The sequence below is a fragment of the Pteropus alecto genome, unplaced genomic scaffold (assembly GCF_000325575.1).
Source record: "Pteropus alecto unplaced genomic scaffold, ASM32557v1 scaffold171, whole genome shotgun sequence".
In the NCBI taxonomy this organism is placed as follows: Eukaryota; Metazoa; Chordata; class Mammalia; order Chiroptera; family Pteropodidae; genus Pteropus; species Pteropus alecto.
Window position 1 is genome coordinate 5,322,104 of NW_006431925.1, and position 21,195 is coordinate 5,343,298.

At 35.0% G+C, this 21,195-nt stretch overlaps 2 pseudogenes; both read right to left on the reverse strand.

Annotated features, from left to right (window-relative positions):
- Nucleotides 1-8,202: 8,202 nt before the first annotated feature.
- LOC112475570 lies at nucleotides 8,203-8,321 on the reverse strand (annotated as a pseudogene).
- A 1,074-nt stretch (nucleotides 8,322-9,395) lies between these two features.
- LOC102886217 lies at nucleotides 9,396-10,031 on the reverse strand (annotated as a pseudogene).
- Nucleotides 10,032-21,195: the final 11,164 nt, after the last annotated feature.

Below are 21,195 nucleotides of genomic sequence, written 5' to 3' on the forward strand. Positions count from 1 at the left end.
TGCATTCCCTTTTCCAGAATTGGGATCCTACTGTACATGCTCTTTTATCTTGCTTTTTCTATTTAATATTCCATCATGAACATTTTATCATGGCATTAAATATTCTCTTAAGATGTTATTGATTTAATATTTTTCTTATTTCTGGACATTCAGATCCAGTTTTTCCTTTTATAAACAAGTATGTGATGAAAATTCTGGGTATGTCTGTATATTTCCAATTATTTTCTTAAGGTAAGTTTCTAGAGAAATTATTTGACCACTCTATGTCAATATTTTAAGGCCTTTTGATACGCGTAGCCAAACCAACTTCCAGAAATGTTATTTTTATCATTTATTCTCTCACTTAACAAACATATATTGAGCCTTTACTACGTACTTGATACTGTATAAGGGCTAGGATTACAATAGAGACTAACGTATTCAAGGTCCTAGCTCTCAGCTCTAGGGGGAGACAGATAACAAGCAAGTAAATGAAAAAGAAGAACATTGTTAGTAGTGAAAGTTCTGACTGAGTAGGGTCCTACTTTAGTCAGAGTGGTGAGGGAAGTTTTGTCTGAGAGAGCTCATTTAATTTGAAACCTGAAGCATTTAAAAGGCACCAGTCATTGATGTGGAGTTAAGTCTTTTGGGAAGAGGAGAATGGCAAGAAATGAAGTTGAGAGGGGTAGGTAGAGGCCAAAAGGACAAACCATGGTTCTCTCTTAGGTAATAGGAAGCTATTAAAACAAAGCAATCATGACAATGTATTTATAAATATCAGCAGGTCAAAGCTTTACACTTCTATTGAATATATACAGTTTAACGAAAGTCTCCTAGAGATAACCTCCTTAACTCAAAAGAATTCCTCTACTGGGGGAATTTTGAATATTGTAGGTGGGCATTTAATTGCCTCGCAGATCATATTTTATATAGGGTGGCCTACATTTCCCACATGAGAAAGTTCTTTCTCGGGTATGTCCTTTTCCATCAATACCCAGGAGTCTACACAGGTATATTGGTCACATACAGCAGCTATGCATGGGCCATGGTTCATCTCTCCTCTTCAGTCGAGGTTAATAAAAGCTGCCCAGTCATAACTGTCTTGGATTGATTGTAAATCTCTGTGGCAGTGGAATTAGTTAAGATGAATTTTTAAATATTTAATTTAAATATGTCTGCCACATTTATACTCTCTCTCTCTCTGAAAATAATATATATTAGATTATATATATAATTATAATTAAGATATTTTATATATAGATAATACTATATATAGAGATAATGTATATTGGGTAGTAAGAATAATCTTTTGTATAGAGAATTAAGAAGGAATTAACTCCCAAGAAGTTTTATACTTATAATATCTGAGACAGAGCTTGAGATTCAGCCACAAGAGCTATTTTAAATTCTAAATCCTTGGCTTTGATTAGTTTGTGTTTATATTAGGAGTCAGACTCTATTCAGCTTTCAGATTTGTTTTTAAGTATTGTGCCTTGATGTTTACTGAGCACTTTCAGATTTATACATATTTATAAACGAAGAGCTTTATTTATTTATTTCTTTTGGTTCTGGATTTTACTTATTTCTTAACCATCAAAAAGAAAATGATCCTCTATTAAAATTCAGACTTTTTCAAGACCACTCCAAAATCAAGCAAGAATATAGTGAAAATAGCATTTTTTCAACACCTTGTCTAAAAAAGCGGGTCTATAACACATTATTCTAAGTGTTCACTTTGATAGGATATATTATTGTGAGCGATCAAAACAAAACTGTATTGCATAAAATCAAATGAAATCAACAAATATTTACTGAGTGTCTGCAGTGTATCAGGACCTGACTAGTCACCATGAGGGCAATGGAAAAGTATAGTGTGTAATTCCTGCACTGTAGGAGCTTACAGCCTGACAAGGGAGACAAAACATGAGGGGGTGGGGGAGTGGGGAGGAATGAAGTACACTGACGTTTATAGAGCACCTACTACAGCCTAGGAATTGTGCTAGGGGCTTCAGCATAAGCTGCATAACTAAGTTCATTATCATCCCCCCAATTCTTTAGTATTATTTTTCCCACTCTCCAGCCAGTCATACAGCCTTCAGGTCATTCTCAGTCCCCAATGTTCTTGCTCACCTCCCACATCCTACCATCACTAAATCCTGTTCCTGGACCCTTCCGATGGCCTCTTGACTGATCTCATTGCCTCTGTTCTCTTCTCTTATTAGCCTATCCTCCTTTCACATTGTGGATAGAATGAATTCTCTGAAATGCACATATGATTAGATTAATTATAATTCCTTTGGGATGCAAGTAACAGACTCCATTTAAGATAACTGATGCAAAGGGGTAATCTATTATTATGAATGCAGCAATGACTCTTACTTAGGCCCCAAGAGTAGGATGCAGCTGGGTCAGATGAATGGTATGGACCAAGACTATAGTCCTCTCTTCCTATCTCTTGTCTTTGCTCTCCTCTACATATCTACTTTATCTCTCACTGCAGATCAGCTCTTTCTTCTTTCTGGTCTACATGGCAGAAAACGACAGCCACACTGAGCCTGAACTGTATCAGTTTCCATTCTGAATTCCTCAGGGAAGGAACTCATGAGATCAGCTTGGGTCAGGTGTCACCCTTGGATGAATTACCGATGGTAATTAAGGTTACCTTGAAAGCACAAGGTAACTGTAACCATATTGTTGGAAGAGAAGAGGAGCAGTACTCAGAAAAAGGATTGCTAGGCAGATAAATTATTAGGAGTTGCTTAGAAAGGCTGAGGATTTGAGTTAACTGGAGCACATGGTCGAGTTAGGGGTAAAAAGAAATATTTTCAAAGATGATAGCTTGAGGCCTAAATTTCAGGAATCGTTATGTGAAGCTAAAGAGTTTGAACTTTATCCTACAGACATTGGGGAGTTATTACAGTTTTTAAAGTGGAATGACACGAACAGTATTTAGGATAATTAATCTAGAAGTAGATTAGATAGATTTGAATTGGGAGAAACTGGAGCAGAGCCCACTGAGGAAGACGTTGCAGGAGTTAGCTATAAGATGCAGGAGTTAGCTATAAGGGCATTGGAAGAATGTGAGTAAAAATGTTAGGGAAGATGAAAATTACTTGGACGTAGGTGGGTTTTTGTTTTTTAATCTTGGTGAAATTTTTGTAATTATCATATTAATATAGAACACAACAAAAAAACAGACCGTATGTTTCATAGTTCATAAGATCGAATCCATGTACTTTTGACAATTCCTCTATCATGTTTCTTACAGTTTCAAAAAATTTCTTTCCTCTGGAAGATAAAGGACAGTTTTCTTTTTTTTTTTAACTTCTTTCTCTCACCATCCTCACCCCAGGCCACCACATATTGGGAAGGTATTATTAGAAATAGAAATGAATCTGCAAAACCCTGGGGGCTAGTTAGGCAGAAAGGCAGAGAGAGTGACAAAACAATGATGAATTGTTTTCAATCCAAGATGGGAGTTTCTGTAATTAATATCATTAACTAAGAGTACTGGACAGTGAGTCATTTTTTAAAGAAGCTCTGTTAAGTTCCCATAGCATTTTCTGTGTTAAGTTTATTTTAGCACTTATCACATTACATTATAGTTATCTATGTGGCCTCCTCCACATGGGCTGTCAACTCCCCTAGGGCAGAGACTCTTTGCTTATTAATCTTTATATCTGTGGTGCTTGGCATAGAACTTGACTTATCTAGATGCCCAACAAGTATTGAGTATACCCCATTTGATTATAGGCTTTTAAAGGTAGAATCAGTGCTTCTTCATAACCTTATAAAGCACTTGGAGCGGGTAATCGAACAAAAATTTACTTACGTATGTACTACCAGCCTTTCCTCTGTCCTGGTTCTTTTGGATTTTTATGAAAAGAGTTGAAACCAAAAAGAGTATGAAAATATGTTTTCTAGGGGTTTGTACAAAAAGAGGTGAGTGACTACCTGGGAAGTGTGAGGACAGTGGATAGGCGAGAATACAGGGGATTTTAAGAAGTGTGTGTTCTCTTCTTGGTATTTGAACAACACAAGTAAAGGACTTGCTTTATTTGTGAACTCTTTTTTGTTCTTGAATTGCGTTCATTCGATGACACCATTCTGGGATAGAACCACATGGGTCACAGTTATATAAGTTTTATATTTATTTAGTAAATAAATATAAATGTGAAAAGAAGAAGGAAAAAAGAGAAGACAATGAGGGCTACAGGAAGGAAGGGGCACGATAACGTCAGACTTCATAGAGGAGATCATTGAATGTAAACCATCTACCTTGATTCCCATTTTGGAAATCAATATGGTTCATCTGAATTATATCTTAATTTTTTCTGAACTTAGTGAGGTTGGCATTCAGATGTAAGGGCCTGAGTGAGTTTCAGTGAGAATCAAGGGCATTAAGGAGAAGCTCATTGGCATTAAGAAATTCAGCTGATCTTTTATTATTAATGAAATAAACACTGAATAATAATTCTCACTAAATAAAGGAAGCATTTAACATCTTAAAAATAACTCAATTATTAGTTTTCAAAATGAGTTATTTAATAGTAGAGACCAAACTTTTTTCCCCCAAGGAAGTTTTCCTCTTAAAATCCAGTATTTTTATAGAAGAGCATCATTTTTGGAATCAATAAAAACACATTCCTTTCCCTCGGTGACATATTGAGATATTGAGATTAATGTAGTATATTATATTGAATTATACCCCGAGGAACTCTAAAATGGAAAGTCAAAAATATTCAAAGGGCAATAGAAATAAAATGAATTTCAAGAATAAATAGTTTCTTAGGATCATATATAACTACTACTATTATGTAACATAATCCTGAATGAATTTAATTGTAAGTGTGCATGAACAAGCTAGAAGTTTATCTTGAAGATTTCTTGAGGCTTTTTGACATTTGAAAAAGTCAGGCTATTGATTACAGAAACATAGAATTTTAAAACAGAAAGGGACCTTTGAGATGATCTTACTCAACCCTCTCATTTTGTAGATGATTAAAATGTGCTATTTAGCTAGCAGCAAACTGAAGTCTTCAATGATAGTTCTCTATTGGCCTAACCATTCCTTCTCAAATCACTGCAAACACACTATTGCAGAAACACGGAAAGAACAAAGCAATAGCCTCAAGCCTCAGGGTTCTCTGGCATTCATAACATCCTTTTCTGCTAAGCTAACAAAACCTTAAACAGCAAGGCAGTTGTCTTTTTAAATCGATCTTGCGTCTATATTATAATGGTGGATTTACAGACACTAGATGATACCACTTGAGCAGTTGTGGTGGCTAGAAAAGTTATTCTTATCCTCATGAAATATGGCCCAAACACTTGGGCATCTACGTGGTTCTAGAGAGACTGTTTTTAGTGGTACCGTTACTGTCAAGACAACCTGGAGTGGCAAGATCTACAGCAGAACAGGCTGGGCCACTGTATTCCCACTGATCCATCTATACACTTAGAGATGGTGACATGTGCTTCTCTAGTGAAACAAATGAGTAAAGATAGTTTTGTGGGAAAAGCAGCTAATCTGCTAAAGTGTGATATCCCAATTCCTCAATTTGATCACTGGAGTTAATCAAGTAGTATTGAAAATATTGGTTCACGTGTCTTTCTAGATGAGGGTAGGGATAGTCTTATTTTTCTTTGTGCATCAAACATCCAGCATAAGTTTTTCTGAGTTGATTATGTTGCTGTTGTTGTTTCTTAGTCTAGCAGAGCCTCGTCGTCTACATCTGGATGAGGATATTTGAAGCAAATCTTGGAACAATAATAATAACAAGATAAACTTTTATAACGTGTCTTCAGTGTTCAAACTTTGTGAGGGATACAAAGTTGAATATAACATGGACTCTCCTTTGGAGAGGCTCATAGCTACGGAAGTATATTAGTGAGCTAGAGTTGCCATAACAAAATACCATAGACTGGGTGGTTTAAACTACAGATATTTTATTTTTTTCACAGTTCTGTGGGCTAAAGGTCTAAAATCAAGGTGTAGGCAGGTTTGGTTTCTTCTGAGATCACTCTCCTTGCCTTGCAAAGTGGTGTCCTTATAAGATTGGATTAAGGCCCAACCTAACTGCCTTATTTAAATTTAATCACCTCTTTAAAGGCCCTATCTCCAAATACAGGCACATTCTGAGGTAATTGGGGGTTAGGGCTTCAACATGTGAGTTTTGGGGAGACACAATTCAGCCCACAGCAGGGAAAAAAATACAATAATAGAAAGAAAACAAATAGCTTTAATATCAATTGACTCTGATGAGTGGGATTCAGGAGAGTGTCCTGGAGGAAGGAGACTCTGAAAGGATGTCAGCAGGTAGAATAGAAGTCAGAGTATTGCTGATAATTAGACAGGACAATTTCCAATTATTGAGTATGGAGCGACTTTGTAAGGAATGAGAAATCTGGTTAGTTAAATTAAATTTTTCTGACACAGAGTAGGTGTTCTAGCAATCTGGTTCTGATTCTCTTTAATAGACTTCATCATTTTTTAAAATTTGACGACTTGCTTGAGAGGGTTGAAATACAATCGTGGTAGACTAAGCAGAGTTTTTATCTATAAATCCAATAAGCCTAACTGGTGCACATATGTATACCCATTGTTAAAAACAAATCTGGTAAACTGTGTGTTATAAATAATGTCTCAGAACAGAAACAACTTAGCAGCAGAAATCTGAGATGGAAGTTTAAGATTTAAGTGGAGTCTGGAATAATTAACACAGTCTCTTGAAGTCATTTTACAAAAATCAATATGAGTTTTTGAATATCTTATTTGGAAAGCCATTGTCTAACTGGATAAAATGGTCTTGTATGAATTACATTCACTTCTAGTCTCTTATGACAAAATATTCTCCATGAATATGTAATGCAGTAGCTGTTGATTAGTATCAATTATGGAGTTAGACTGTTCTGGTTTGAGTCCTGGTTTTGTCCGTCCCACCCTGTTGCTTATCCTCCAGCAAATGGCTTATTGTAAGTCTCAGTTTCCTTTATTGCTGTAAAATAGGGGCTTATGCCTTACTTATTTTTGTGTTCTGTGGAATGATACTAAACTATTTGATAACTCATTCATCTACAAAATAGAAATTGTAGAAATATCTACTTAATAAAAGATCCTATGAGGATTAGACACACAAGTACTATATGTAAAGTACTTAAAATAGTACCTGGAATGTAGTAGGCATTCAGCAGGTGTTAACCCTCATTAGTATAGCATCAGGTTAGCTGTGTTTAGTAAATACTTGATAAGTGAATAAATGACACTCATCCTGAGTAATAAGGAATTGGTGTTATTCTGCAACTAAGCATACAAGCAAAATTGTATGGTAAAGGACTACTGGTGAGGAACAGTGATTGATGCTAATAATGTGCTAGCAAAGACCTAGAAGTTTCTGATGACTTCCTAGAATGTGTGGCATTGTACACATTTTTTAGTGAGTGATAGTTGCTTTTTGAGGGGGAAAAATTCCTGGAGAAATCAACCAGCTACAGGAAACCCAAAAACTCTTGCTTTATTTTTGACTTGGTACAGAAGGAAGTGCACATATCTCATTCAGAGCTGAAGAACATATGGTAAAATTTTTATTTCATATTTCTTTTTTGTCTTTGATATATAGCAGGGTCTGCTGGTGCCACTCAACATCCTTGCCTGATTTTGTTCTGATATACACTCCTTGCCCTCTAGACACAGGTAAATTTTGATGGTATAAGTCAATTATGCTAAATCTTTCCCACCTGCCACCCCAACCCCCACATAATTATGGCCAATTAGAAATGAGGAGAAATCTGCAGTGGGGCTTCTGAAAAATATTGCCTTACTCTTAAAAAAGACACATAGGACGAAGCTCACTTTTTTTCTGCTGCATGTTACCATGTCAGAGTGGAATGTTTGGATTGTAGCAGCCATCCTATAAGCTGGCTATCAAAATGTAAAAAAGTTCTCTCCTTAAAATCAATGAGAATGATTTGTAGCAGAAACTTAAGACTTGGTTTGATACTACTTTCTCTATGTCTCACGTGATGTTTGTGGTTATCTAGTTGTTACAGTCGGTTTTAGATTTTTGGCTCAGTGCATGCAAATATGTTGGAAAATTTTAGAATTAAAAAAACATGTAGTGCTGCTTACTTTAAATGTATCACTTTTGATTCTTATTCCTAGAAATACTCTCAATCGATCCTTTACTTTTATTAATTTATTTATTTATATTAATTTATTTTTAGAGCCTAGAGCACCTGGTATTCCTAGGTGGTGTCCCATCCTAGTACTAACCAGGCCCGACCCTGCTTAGCTTCTGAGATCAGACAAGATCGGGTGTGTTCAGGGTTGCATGGCCATAGACAATCCCTTATTTTAAAAATAACATATAGCTTTATTGAGACATAATTCACATACTATATAATTCATCAGTTTAAACTGTAGAATTCAATAGTTTTTAGTATATTAACAGAGTAATTACTACAGTCAATTTTAGAACATTTTTATCACCCCCAAAAGAAACCTTATAACCATTACCACCAAATTTAGGCAACCACTTTCTGTCTCTATGGACTTACTTGTTCTGGATATTTCATATAAATGAAATCATATGTGGTCTTTCGTGACTGCTTTTTTGTTGCTTGGCATAATGTTTTCAAGGTTCATTCATGTAGCAGCATGCATCATTACATCATTTCTTTTTATTGGTGATTAATACTACATTGTTTGGATATACTACGTTTTATTTATTCATTTTATCAGTTGATGGGCATTTGGGATTTTTTTTCACTTTTGGCCCATTATGAATAATATATCTACAAACATCTATGTACAAGTTTTTGTGGACGTATGCTTTTAGTTCCCTTGGATATATACCTAAGAGTGAAATTGCTGGATCATATGGTACTTCTATGTTTAACATTTTGAATAACTTCCATACTGTTTCCCAAAGTGACTACATGATTTTACATTCCCACCAGCAGTGTATGAGGGTACCAATTTGTCCATATCCTTGCCAACACTTATTAGTATCTGTCTTTTTGACTATAGGCATCCTAGTGAGTGTGAAGTAGCATCTCAAAGCAGTTTTAATTTGTTTCTCTGATTGTTAATTGTATTGAACACTTTTCATGTGCTTACTGGACATTTTTAATTCTTCTTTGGAGAACTGTCTATTTAGATCTTTTTCCCATTCAAAAAAAGCAATAATTTTTTTTTTTTTTTAGCTAGAAAGACAAAATATTTTAAGACAATGGAAAAACATTAAAAGACAAATGTCCATTATATAACCAAGAATATTAAATATTTGGAAACTAAATCTTCTAAAATGTGGTAGGTACTTCCAGAACTAAATATTGCAAGTTATACCACCATATGTCTTCTCTAATACCAACAATATTTGATAAGATGAAAAATATCAAGAAGACCCAACTAATTATTCAAAGTTATCATGTTAGGGTTTAATGTAATTATACAAGTAAAAGTTTTGTCCAAGATGTTCCGGACACATGAAGCTTTCAGTTGAATTTCAGAAATGTTAACAAAAGTACCTTCCTTTTTTGCCTGTGAATGTTTGAGTATTGCTGTATCGTTGGCTTATATCCACTGCAGATACTGGTTCTAGGCCAGCCCAAGGGTCTTCAAGCATTGAAGGCTTGAAATAACTTTCCAACTCATTAGACATTCTTTTTTCTCTACCACACCCTGATCCAAAATGTGTAGATGTCCTTGGAGAACTCTGGGGGTGGGTCTGCTGTTGCCCTGAGGAGTAGTCGAATTGCTGCTGAAATCCTGCAGGGACCTGGAATAGGAGCCAGAGTAGCCGCCAGAGGATGGCGACCAGAATAAGCTCCCGGGGAAGCTGCTGTACTGTCGCAGAGAGTGGCTGCGCCGGTAGGGCCTAGACGGGCCCCCGATGGCGACGTGTGGTGCGGGCTCCGGTACCCGTCCTGAGGGAAGGGCGGCTGTGGTCCGCCTCTGCCTGGGGTACCCCGGAAGCTGCTCCCGCTACCCCAACCTCTTACACCGGGCAGGGGTAAGGAGGACTCGGGGGTTGAAAATTCTGTCGCTGCATATCTGGAGATGCAGACCAAGATCTCACAGTCACGTTCTACCCGTGGAACTGTCCTGACCCAAAAAGAAATAAATTTTAAAGCAGATTATTTATGTTTATAGAAAAAAAATGAGAAAACACACAGTTCCCACATATTCCCTTACACAACTCCCCCTACCCACCGACTATAAAAAGGAATGAAATCTTGTCATATGCAATGATATGGATGGCACTAAAGGATATTATGCTAAGTGAAATAAGTCAGACATAATAGCAAATACCATATGATTTTACTTGCATGTGGAATCTAAAAAGCAAAGTAAATGAACAAACTAAAGAAAAACTCATAGATACAGAGAATATTTTAATGGTTGCCAGATGGGGTGGAGGATGGTGGGCTCAGGGAGATGAGTGAAGGGGAGAAGGGATTAAGATGTACAAATTGGTAGTTACAAAATAGTCACGAGGATGTAAAATATAGCAAAGGAAATATAGTCAATAATGTGGGTACTTGATTTACCTGGGTGATCACTTCATAATCATTATGTTGTACACCTGAATTAATATAATATTGTATGTCAACTGTAACGGAGAAATAAAAAATTATTTTAAAAAGCCCAAACATTGGTAAGGTACTGGTGGGAGTGTGGAGAAACTGAATTACATGTACATTACCAGTGAAATGTAAAATAGTACAGCCACTCTCAAAAATAATTTGGCAGTTTTTAAAAACAAACAAACAAAAACCAAATACATTTATCATATGTCCCAGCAATTTTACTGGATATTTGTCTCAGAGAAATTAAAACCCAATGTTTACACAAAAATGTATACATGATTGTTCATAGAAACTTTATTAGTAATAACCCCAAACTGGAAACAATCAAAATATGCCATAATAGTTAAATGGCTAAACAAACTGTGGCCCATCCATACCATGGAATACTACTCAGCAATAAAAAGAAAAACTATTGACACATGAACTTGGATAGATCTCAAGGGCATCATGCTGAATTTTTATAGAGATGGCAAATATATTAGTGATTGTCAAGAATGATGGGTAGCGGGGGTAGTGGTGTGACTAAAAAGGGTAACGTGAGGGAGATCTTTGTAGTAATGGAGTAGTTTATATCTAAAACTATACATATAAATGTTGTACCAATGTAAAATTCCTGGTTTTGACATTGTACTGTAGTTATGTAAAACCAGTGGGTGATCTGAGTAAAAGGGACAAGGGACATCTTTCTGAATTATTTTTGCAAGTCTTGTAATTATTTCTAAAAGCTTAAAAAAGGGGGAAAAAAAGCACATTTATGTGCAGGTTTTTGGGTGGACATATATTTCATCTTTTGGATAAATACCAAAGAGTACAATTGATGTATCATGGTAAGGGTATGTTTAGTTTTGTTAAGAAACTGCCAAGCTGTCTTCAAAAGTGTCTGTACAATTTTGCATTCTCACCAACAATGAATGAGTTTCCTTTTCTCCATTTGCCCATTTTATAATTGGGTTATTTGTCTTTTACTATTGAGTTGTAAGAATTCTTTATATACTCTAGTTATAGCTGCTCATCAGGTATATTATTTGCAAAACTTCTTCCCATTCTGTGGTTTGTCTTTTTATGTTCTTTGAAGCATAAAAGTTTGTAATTTTGATGGTTTAATTTATATCTTTTTTATTTTGTTGCTTGTTCTTTTAGCGTCATGATTAAAATGGCTTTGCCTAACCCAAGGTCACATTTTACTCCTATATTTTCTTCTAAGAGTTTTAAAGTTTAACTTTTACAGTTAGGTCTTTGATCTATTTTAAATTAATTTTTATATATGGTGTGAGGTAGGGGTCCAACTTTATTCTTTTGCATGAATGTTATGTTGTCCCAGCGCCATTTGTTGGAAAGACTTTTCTTCCCCTCATTGAATTGCTTTGGCAACCTTGTTCGAATTAATTGACCATAAATATGAGGGCTGATATTTGGATCCCCAATTCTGTTTCACTGATCCACATTTGTATTCTCATTCAGGTATCACACTGTCTTGATTACTGTAGATGTGTAGTAAATTTTGGAATTGAGAAATGGAAGTCTTTTAACTTTGTTCTTCCTTTTCAAGATTGTTTTGATTGTTCTTGGTCTCTATATTTCCATATAAATTTTAGGATTAGTTTGTCAATTTCTGCAAAGAACTAGCTAGGATTTTGGCAGGAATTGCATTGAATCTGCAGATTAATTGGGGGGGGTGTATTACCATCTTAATAATAAGTCTTTTGCTGTATGAACATGGGGTATCTTTCCATTTATCTAGACCTTTAATTTCTTCAATAATGTTTTACAGTTTTCAGAGGACAAGTCTTATATTTCTTAAATTATATGTATTCCTAAATACCTTACTCTTTTGATGCTATCGAAAATGAAATTGTTCTCTTAATTTCATATTTGGGTTGTTTATTAATGGTGTGGTTAAATACAATCGATTTTTGTAACCTGCAATCTTATGAATTGTTTTATTAGCTCTAATAGTATTTAGTAGATTCATTAGAATTTTCTAGATATGAGGTCATATCATCTGCAAATAGAGATTGTTTTACTTTTTTCTTTTCAATCTAAATAATTTTTATTTCATTTTCTTGGCCTCCAGAACATCATTGAATAGTAGCAGTGGGAGTGGAGATCTTTGTCTTGCTCCTGATCTTAAGGAAAAAGCATTCTGTCTTTCACTATTAAGTATGAAGTGAGTTGTGAGTTTTTCACAGATGTCCTTTGTAATAGGTACCTTGGAAGAAGAGAGACAGCAAGGAAGAAATGGAAAAAGATGTTGGTGGAACTTGCATTGACACTCTTCTGCCTTTCCTTTTGGACAGAGCCCCTAGGAGAAGGTAAATCCCATGGCTGAGGCATCTAAGAATAGTGCTTGACTATGCCATAGAATAAAATAGAAACTGAGTTTAGTTGTAGAGAAATAAACATATTTCTTGCTCATGGAAATTGTGAACTGACTCATAATCATTGTATTATTATTAATCACAAAATAGCTTTCATATAGGGTCTTTTTTCACTCATAACTAGTAATGGGCATATATAATAATAATTTCAAGTAATGTACTCCTTTTGGATGCCAGCCCTGTTCAATATGAATAAATTCAGTGTCTTAGTGAATAAAATTTTTAAATGCTAAAACATTTTTTTGGAATTAGCATTGATTGGTTAGGGAGTCTCCTGTGGATATAGTGAGGTATCTTGAATTGATTTGAAGTCAGAGAATAATATGTTTATAGAAAAGACAATCTCATTTTACACAAAAATCAATGACATTTTCTCATGTAAAGGCTGTTGGAATGCTGACTGAAGATTTGAATCTTGAAACATTTCCTTTCACACATCCAAAGGAAACATTTATTCATCTGTATAAAATTAAATATTATACTTTCTTATTTTGTAGGACTGTTGCGTAATCAGAAGCAGGATTTCATGCAAAATGTGGACATACATTTTGATCTTCCTAGCAAGATAATTACCATACTGCATTTTAATTAAAGGAACAATCCATCTAAGTTCTTAAATTTGGCACTAGAATTCAAAACAAAAAATACTTGAAATACTCTTTTTTCTCCTTTTGCAAATATTTACTCATTTTAAGAAGCTTAATTTTCATATCCATTTGAATACTTATTTCATTTCTCCTTGAATATTTAGAAAAGCATTGATATTGCATGTTGTTCTTTACTTTAAACCAGTGGTTCTTAATCTCGGATACACATTAGAATCAACTGGGTTGCATTTAAAAAATAACAACACCTGGGCGCCAGGCACATCTGGGAGTGGGGTGGAGGGAAGGGAGTCTGTCGTTAATATTCTTTAAAAGCAGCCCAGTTGGGGAATGCGGTTGTTATTTATGTAAAGGCTAGGTGAAGAGCCAGAGGAGAGAAAGAGTAACTAGAAAGAGCAACTAGGGGGATCATTTTATAACCTATATAAATGTCTAACCAACATACTGTATACTTGAAACTAATAAAATAAAATTAAAAAAAATTAAAGCAACCCAGTTGATTTTACTGTATAGATTGGGTTGATACTTGCTTTAAATGGTCACCAGAACTGGTGAATTTTATGGTATGTAAGTTATACCACAATAAAATTATTTAAACAAATCATCACCAGCAGGTATGTAAAAATTTACCAAAATAAAATGTCACACTTATATGATGCCAGCAGTTCCAGTTTACCCAGTACTGAGAGGCTTCCTCACATGTGGGATTTGTGATGCTAAATGTGGGAAAATCCAGAGCATACTGGCAGAGTTGGTCACCCTCCAACATGGAAGAGATGGCCTCCTTGGATGGAGGGGGGCCTTTAAACCTCTTTAGTCAAGGTTATTTGAGAAGAGACAGAGATAGTGACAATTTCTTTGCCTTTCTAGGAGACACTAATTGTTGCTACTTCTCTACCACAGTCACTCAATTATTATCTTGTCTTCTGGCTTCAAACTCCACCCCTTCATTGAAATTACCCTCTTAGAGATGACCAAAAACTTCTTTGTCTCCATATCCAATGGCTCACCAGTGTCTACTGCCAATCCTTTCCTCCAATCTTTTTCGCTTTCTGTGGCATAGTATCAGACTCCTTTTCCTATTTTTCCTCAAACTATTCCCATTTCTTTTGCTGGTTCCATTTCTTCTTGCTTGTCTCCTAGGTGTAGACATTTTCATGGTTCTGTTCTTGGCTCTCTTTTTTAGCCTATCCATGCTCATGATTTCACCTGAGTCATTTCTGCATATACTACCTGTTGTCAGTGGCTGTTATCATGACTGGGACACCCATGCCCCCTCAGTGTCCATGGCCTCATTGGGGTAACAGGAGAGATAGACCTGGCTTGCAAAAATCCTTAGAAAACTTCATTATGTTCATGGTGAGTCCTGGCATCATAGGGGCCAGAGGTGTGATGCGACATCTAAGACAGATCCACAGGAATTAACTTTGACAAAGTTTTATATTTCCTGTTTCAATGAACTACAAACTCCCTGAGGAACTCTCTATTGTATCTCTAGAATTAAACAAAGTAACCAGCACATAGTAGGTGCTAAAAGAATAAATAAATAAAGAGTAACTCATCTTCATCATCAACACATTTCAGTCACAACTTTCTGCTTTGGATTTCTTCACAGGTCCTCTAGCTTTCATAGCACTTGTTTTATTCACTATCTTCCTCCACAGAATATAAGCTGCATGAGGGCAGAAGTTTTTACATGTTTTGTTCACTGCTGCATCCCCATTGCTACAATAGTGCTTGGCATGTGCAGATATTCGACTCATTTGTTGAATGAATCTTTACCCCAACCTTGCTCCTGTCCTGAATTAATGCCCTTACTGGTGTTCAAAGAACCATGATTTTCCAGTTTATCCAGACTCAAATTTTCCAGTCATTTTTTGACTCTTCTCTATCTTCCTCTTATATCCATTTAGCAAACAAGTCCTTCCAAAGGTTTTCCAAATATCTTTTAGGTTAATATGATCTTTTCCATTCTCACTGCCACCGTTATGAATTAGACACTTGAAAATTCTAATTGGGACTATGAAATAGAATCTACCAAGTGTCATGTTATCTAAGTTTTTGTTACTTTAATTACTCCTGCATATCATTGCCAGATCAATCTTACTTGGAGCTCAGCTCTCACTGTGTTACTCCCTTGCTTGAGGATCAAAACTGTTTAAATTCAGAATCCTCAACCTGGCATTTGGAACTACCACAATATCACCCCAATCTGTCACTTCAGTTTTATCTTCCACTTTTCCTTTATAGATTTTTAAATGGTACAAACAATCTGGGCTACTCGTTCTTTGAATATTCCTTGAACTTTCCTACCTCAGTACTTTTCTCATCATGCAGTTACTTTCTTCAGGTATTTGCTTTTGCACAGCTAAATAATATCTATATACTTAATCTTTCAATTCATCCCTTTTAGAAACTGACTTATTGTGGTAGGTGAGGCACACACTTTACCTCTGTGCCAGATATCTCCTGTTTTTTTCCTCTAGTTCCATCATCCACTTTCTCTCTGTGCCAGGGGTCTCACCTGTATAGACCACTTGTATGGCTTCCATACTCACTGGCTTCTTATTGGGTTTGGTCTGTGGGGAGCAGATGAGAGTTCTGAGAGATTAGAGCAGTGAGGGGAGTGAGAGAGATTGGGATATTTATTACCCCAACTCCATTCCAGTGCCCCTCAAACAAAGTCATTGTTTCTTTCAAAGTGGCCTCCTCACAATTTTCTTTCAGGTTGTGTTAACTGCTCCCTCCCTTCCTCCTTTATACGGGTTTCATTACATAGGATGCTTTGAATCATTGACTGTGTGATTGAACTCAATCTCTAGTATACCTCCCTTTCATGGAGGAAGTCAGGCTGGGCTGATATTAGCTCAAAGCCCCAGCCCTCTAATCACACCGTTGGTTTCTCTGGCAAGACCAGCCTCCATCCTAAGTTATCTCATTAACATAAACTTGGATATGGTCCAAGTGACTCATGAATAACAAAGTCACTCTTACTATTTGAGAAATTTCAAGGATTTATAGTTTCCTTCCCAGGAACCAGGGATGAAGGCCAATCAAATTCTTTATTATACAAAAGGTACATACTATCAACATGACTTATCACTGTTGATGTTGACTTCGATCACTGGCTGAGGTTGTGTTTGTCAGGTTTCTCTATTGTAAAGTTTGTCTCCCTTAACCCTTTTCATACTGTACTCTTCGTTAGAAAGTCATTATTTCTACTTAAGGTTTGGAGAGTTATGCTTAACTTCTTTGAGGGAAGAAATATCTACATTAAATTATTTGGAATTTTTTGACAAGAGGGATTGTCTCTCCTCCTCATTTATTTATTCATCATTTATTTATATCAGTATGAACTCATGCATATTTTATACTTTGGGTTATAATCTAATAGTATGTTATTTATTTTATTGCTCAAGTTTTTCTAGCTGTGGCCATTGGGAGCTCTTTCGGTTGAATGTTGTGTCCCTTTAACATACCCCCATTACTTACTTACTTACTTACTTACTTACTTACTTACTTACTTATTTATTTATTCATTCATTCATTCACTCATTTATTTATTTACACTTTCTTACTTTCTTGTACTACAATATGCTCCAATCTCATCTTGTATATTTCCTGCCCAGTTCTAGAGTCAGCCATTTTCCTAAGGAGTAGTGGTTCTTTTTATTGGAGAATGGTATTGCCTATATTCTTTTAAATCATTTTTTTCTTCTTGACTCCTTGTTTTAATTTTATTTTTGGAAATAATATTGCTGGTTAGCGCTCATTCCCATTTTGATTAAGGTGGGATTACCAGAATCTAGGAACTCTAAGTCAGAGCCTGCCTATTCTCTTGCACAGGAGATAAAAGCAGAGCTTTAAGTAAAAATTGCAATTGCAAAGACCCTGAGTGTTTCATTTGATGATACTCGGAATCCTTGAATGGATGGAATTATCTAATATAAGATAGAGAAGTACAGATCAGGAAACTATGGGATGAAGCTATGGAAAAGAGCAAGAGAAAATATAATTTTGACTTTATGATTTTTGTCTCAAATTTTATTTTGGAGATTTAACACTGAAATTCTGTCTCTGGAAGGCCTGGGATATCATTTTTTCTCATCATCATTTTACTACGAAAAATTCAAACATATAACAAAGTTGACATAACTTTAGAGTGAAAAATACACAGGGAAATCTATTCATACCACCTAGATTTGACTATTAACTTTTTACTCTAATTGCTCTATCCATCTATTCATCCCTCTATCAATCTATTAATCCATCTTATTCTTGATGCATTTTAAAATAAATTGAAGACATCAGTATATTTCTCCCTAACTACTTTAGCATGTGTACCAATAACGAGTTCAATACAGTTTTTAAAATTTAAAATTTACATACAATGAAATGTGCAAATCTTAAGTGTATATTCACTGAGTTTTGACACATATGCATGGGTAGCTCAAACCACTGTGATGATATAGAATATTACCATCACTCCAGAAAGTTCCCTCATTCTCTTTTCCAAATAATTCCTACCCTCACCTTCTCCAGAAACAATCACTGTTCGAATTTTTCTTTACCATGGATTAGTTCTGCTTGTTCTAGAATTTCATATAAATGGAATCATACAGTATATACTCTCATGTGTTAGATGTCTTTCACTAGCACAATTATTTTTTGAGATTTATCTGTGTTGTTGCAGGTATATTTCTTTTCTTTGATTTTTTATTTATAAATACAGAACAATTTAAAAATCTTCTATTAATGTACATCTGGGCGATTTCCAATTTGGGGCTATTGTGAAAAAAGCTGTAATGAACAATTTCATTCAAGTCTTTGTGGGACATGTGTTTTCATTTCTCTTGGGTAAATAAATGCCTAGGAGTGGAATTTCTGGGTCGTATAGTAGGTTTATATTAAAGTCTTACAATGCCAGACTATTTTCCAAAGTGGTTATACCATTTTAAATTTCTACCAATAAAGTAAGAAAGTTTAAGTTACCCCACAACCTTGTTAGTATATGGTTTTGTCATTCCTTTAAATTTTAGTCATTCTAGTGTATATGTAGAAAATGATACATTGTTGTAATTTCAATTTTCATTTTCCTGTTGACTAATGATGTTGAGCACTTTTTTACATATACTTATTGTCTATTCAAGTATCTTCACTTTTATGAAACATCTTTTCAAACCTTTTGTATATTTTTCAATTGGATTGTCTTTTTATTGTTAATTGTGGTATTTCTTTACATTCTAGATTAGTGCTAATAGAATTTTCTACATCCAATATGTTTAGTGTAAAACATGGCGAGTGCAAATGAAGTGTATTTTTAATTGATTTAATTTTAATTGAAATAGCTACACTGGCTAATGGCTACCATATTGCATAGTGCAATTCTAGATACCAGTCCTAATCAGACATGTTTTGTGAATATTTTCTTCTAGTCTGTGGCTTGCCTATTTATTTTCTTAATGGTATCTTTTGATGAACATTAAGTTTTAAATTTTAACTTCATTTAAATTTTTTTTCTTTAATTGTTAGTGTTCTATGACCCATCTAAGAAACTTTTGATTACCCCTAAGTCGCAATATTTATGTTTGTGTTTATGATCCATCTTGATAGTGTGGGGTGAGAGTCAGAGTTATTTGGGTACCACTGTTGAAAAGACTTTTGGCACCTTTTTGACAAACAAAAACTGTATGAGTGTGTATCTACTTCTGTCCTATTTTCTTTCATTGATCTATTTGTTGAGCCTCATGCCTTTACTACACTGTTTTGATTACTGTAGTTTTATTGCAAGTCTTAAAGTAAGGAGCATAGTCCTCCTATTTTGTTCTTTTCCAGGTATTGGAAATTGTTTTGGGTATTTTAGTTCCTTTGAATATCCATACAAATTTTTAGAGTCAGCTTGTTAATTATGGGATTATGACTGGGATTTTGTTAAATCTGTAGATCTTAGATATAATGAAAGAAATGTTTAATATTTTAAATTTGAGGTTTAAGGAATGGGTGTCTAGGTTGACATATATATGTTTTTTGAGTCTAAGTAGGATTTTATTTTCATGGACACTCAACTGAGTTAAGGTACTTCCTAGAATCTATTTGGCTTCCCTGGAGCTACTTGGTTTTGGGTTTCTTGTCTCTAGTTTCACGCTTGAGACTCTCAGGGGGCTGGCGATAGGCAGGAAAAACCTCCCATGGGCACTTCAGGTTAAACTTGTAAAACTCTTGGGCCAACTCCATCCACTTGGTTACCACTTGCTTCACCTCATGGTCACAGTGTAACTCAGTGTAGTCAGACTGGGGAAGTCTTTCCAGAAGGGATACCCCACAAATCCATAGTCTGTCAGGATCCTTCTTAAGTCAGGGTGGTTAGCAAAGAAGACTCCAAACATGTCCCATATCTCTCTCTTATATCAGTTGGCTGTCTTGTGCACAGGAACAGTAGACTTATTTTCAATAAATGTAATTCATGCCATCACATCTTTGGCCAAGGGTGATATATTTTAGTACTTTGTCAAGAAGAAAAACAGGGTCTGATCAGTCTTCTATGATCTAGGCCAAAAGAGAGCCCATAAGAGTCTGTCTTTCTTCCATTCTGTATTGTTTACTCAGAAGAAACTTTGCACAATAATTTTTTGGCAGAACCTGAGGTCAGAGTTGCAAACTCTCTGGAGCACATAAGATCAAGAATCTAAGTTACAAAAAACCAATAAAAACATATCCAAAATGAACTAATGATGCTAAGTGTGAAAAATCCACATATGATTCTTTGATTTATGTTCTATTTAAGGCAACAAATGTGCTTTTTCTGCTGCAAGCATCTCTAAACTATTTTGCCTTGATTTTTCTCAAAATTATTTTAAGAAAAGTGAAGCTACACAACTTTGTTCTCTTTAACTCTTATTTTAATTCAATATCAGCTTGGAAGATAAATCTTCAGATTATTTAGTTTAATCTCTAATGTTGTATATGAAGAAATAGAGAGTTAAATGATTTGTCCAAAATCATATAGCTAGTGAGTAGGAATGTTCTGACAATATTCCAGGCTTTCCAACCTGTCTCTCTACTGATATTTCCTACTCTTCTATGCTCTTCTGTCATAATAGCAAACCAGTCAGTAACTTTTGAGCCCCTCTAATGTGCTTGGACTGGACTATGTATAGATGATATAAATTATTATTATGATATAGATCTGGTCCTCAAATATGACAGAGTCCTGTGTAAGAGAAGACACAATTAGAAAACAGTAAAAGGCAATATAATAAGGTTTCACGTTGGATAGAATTTAGGATAAAGTGCTATGAATGTATATAGAAGTAATACTGTGCCTCATTTTAAATAAACCTGGCTGCATTGTGGCAATATTGAACTGTAACTGAAAACAGGTTTTATAAGAGAGACTTGAAACAGGCTAGCTTTGCTAACTTAAATGTATAAAATGAAAGCAATCAAAATGTACCTTAAATTAATGCTCTGTTAAATAAAATGTTAATAATTGTTAAAAAAGGTAAAGATTAATACTTGATGAAATTATAGAAGAAGGCTTTATAAAAGAAGTAGAGGTTGAGATAGAATTTCAAGAATTATGAAGGGCAAAGGGTTTATAAACTATTATAATTGGGACACAAACAATATTTTAATCAAAATTT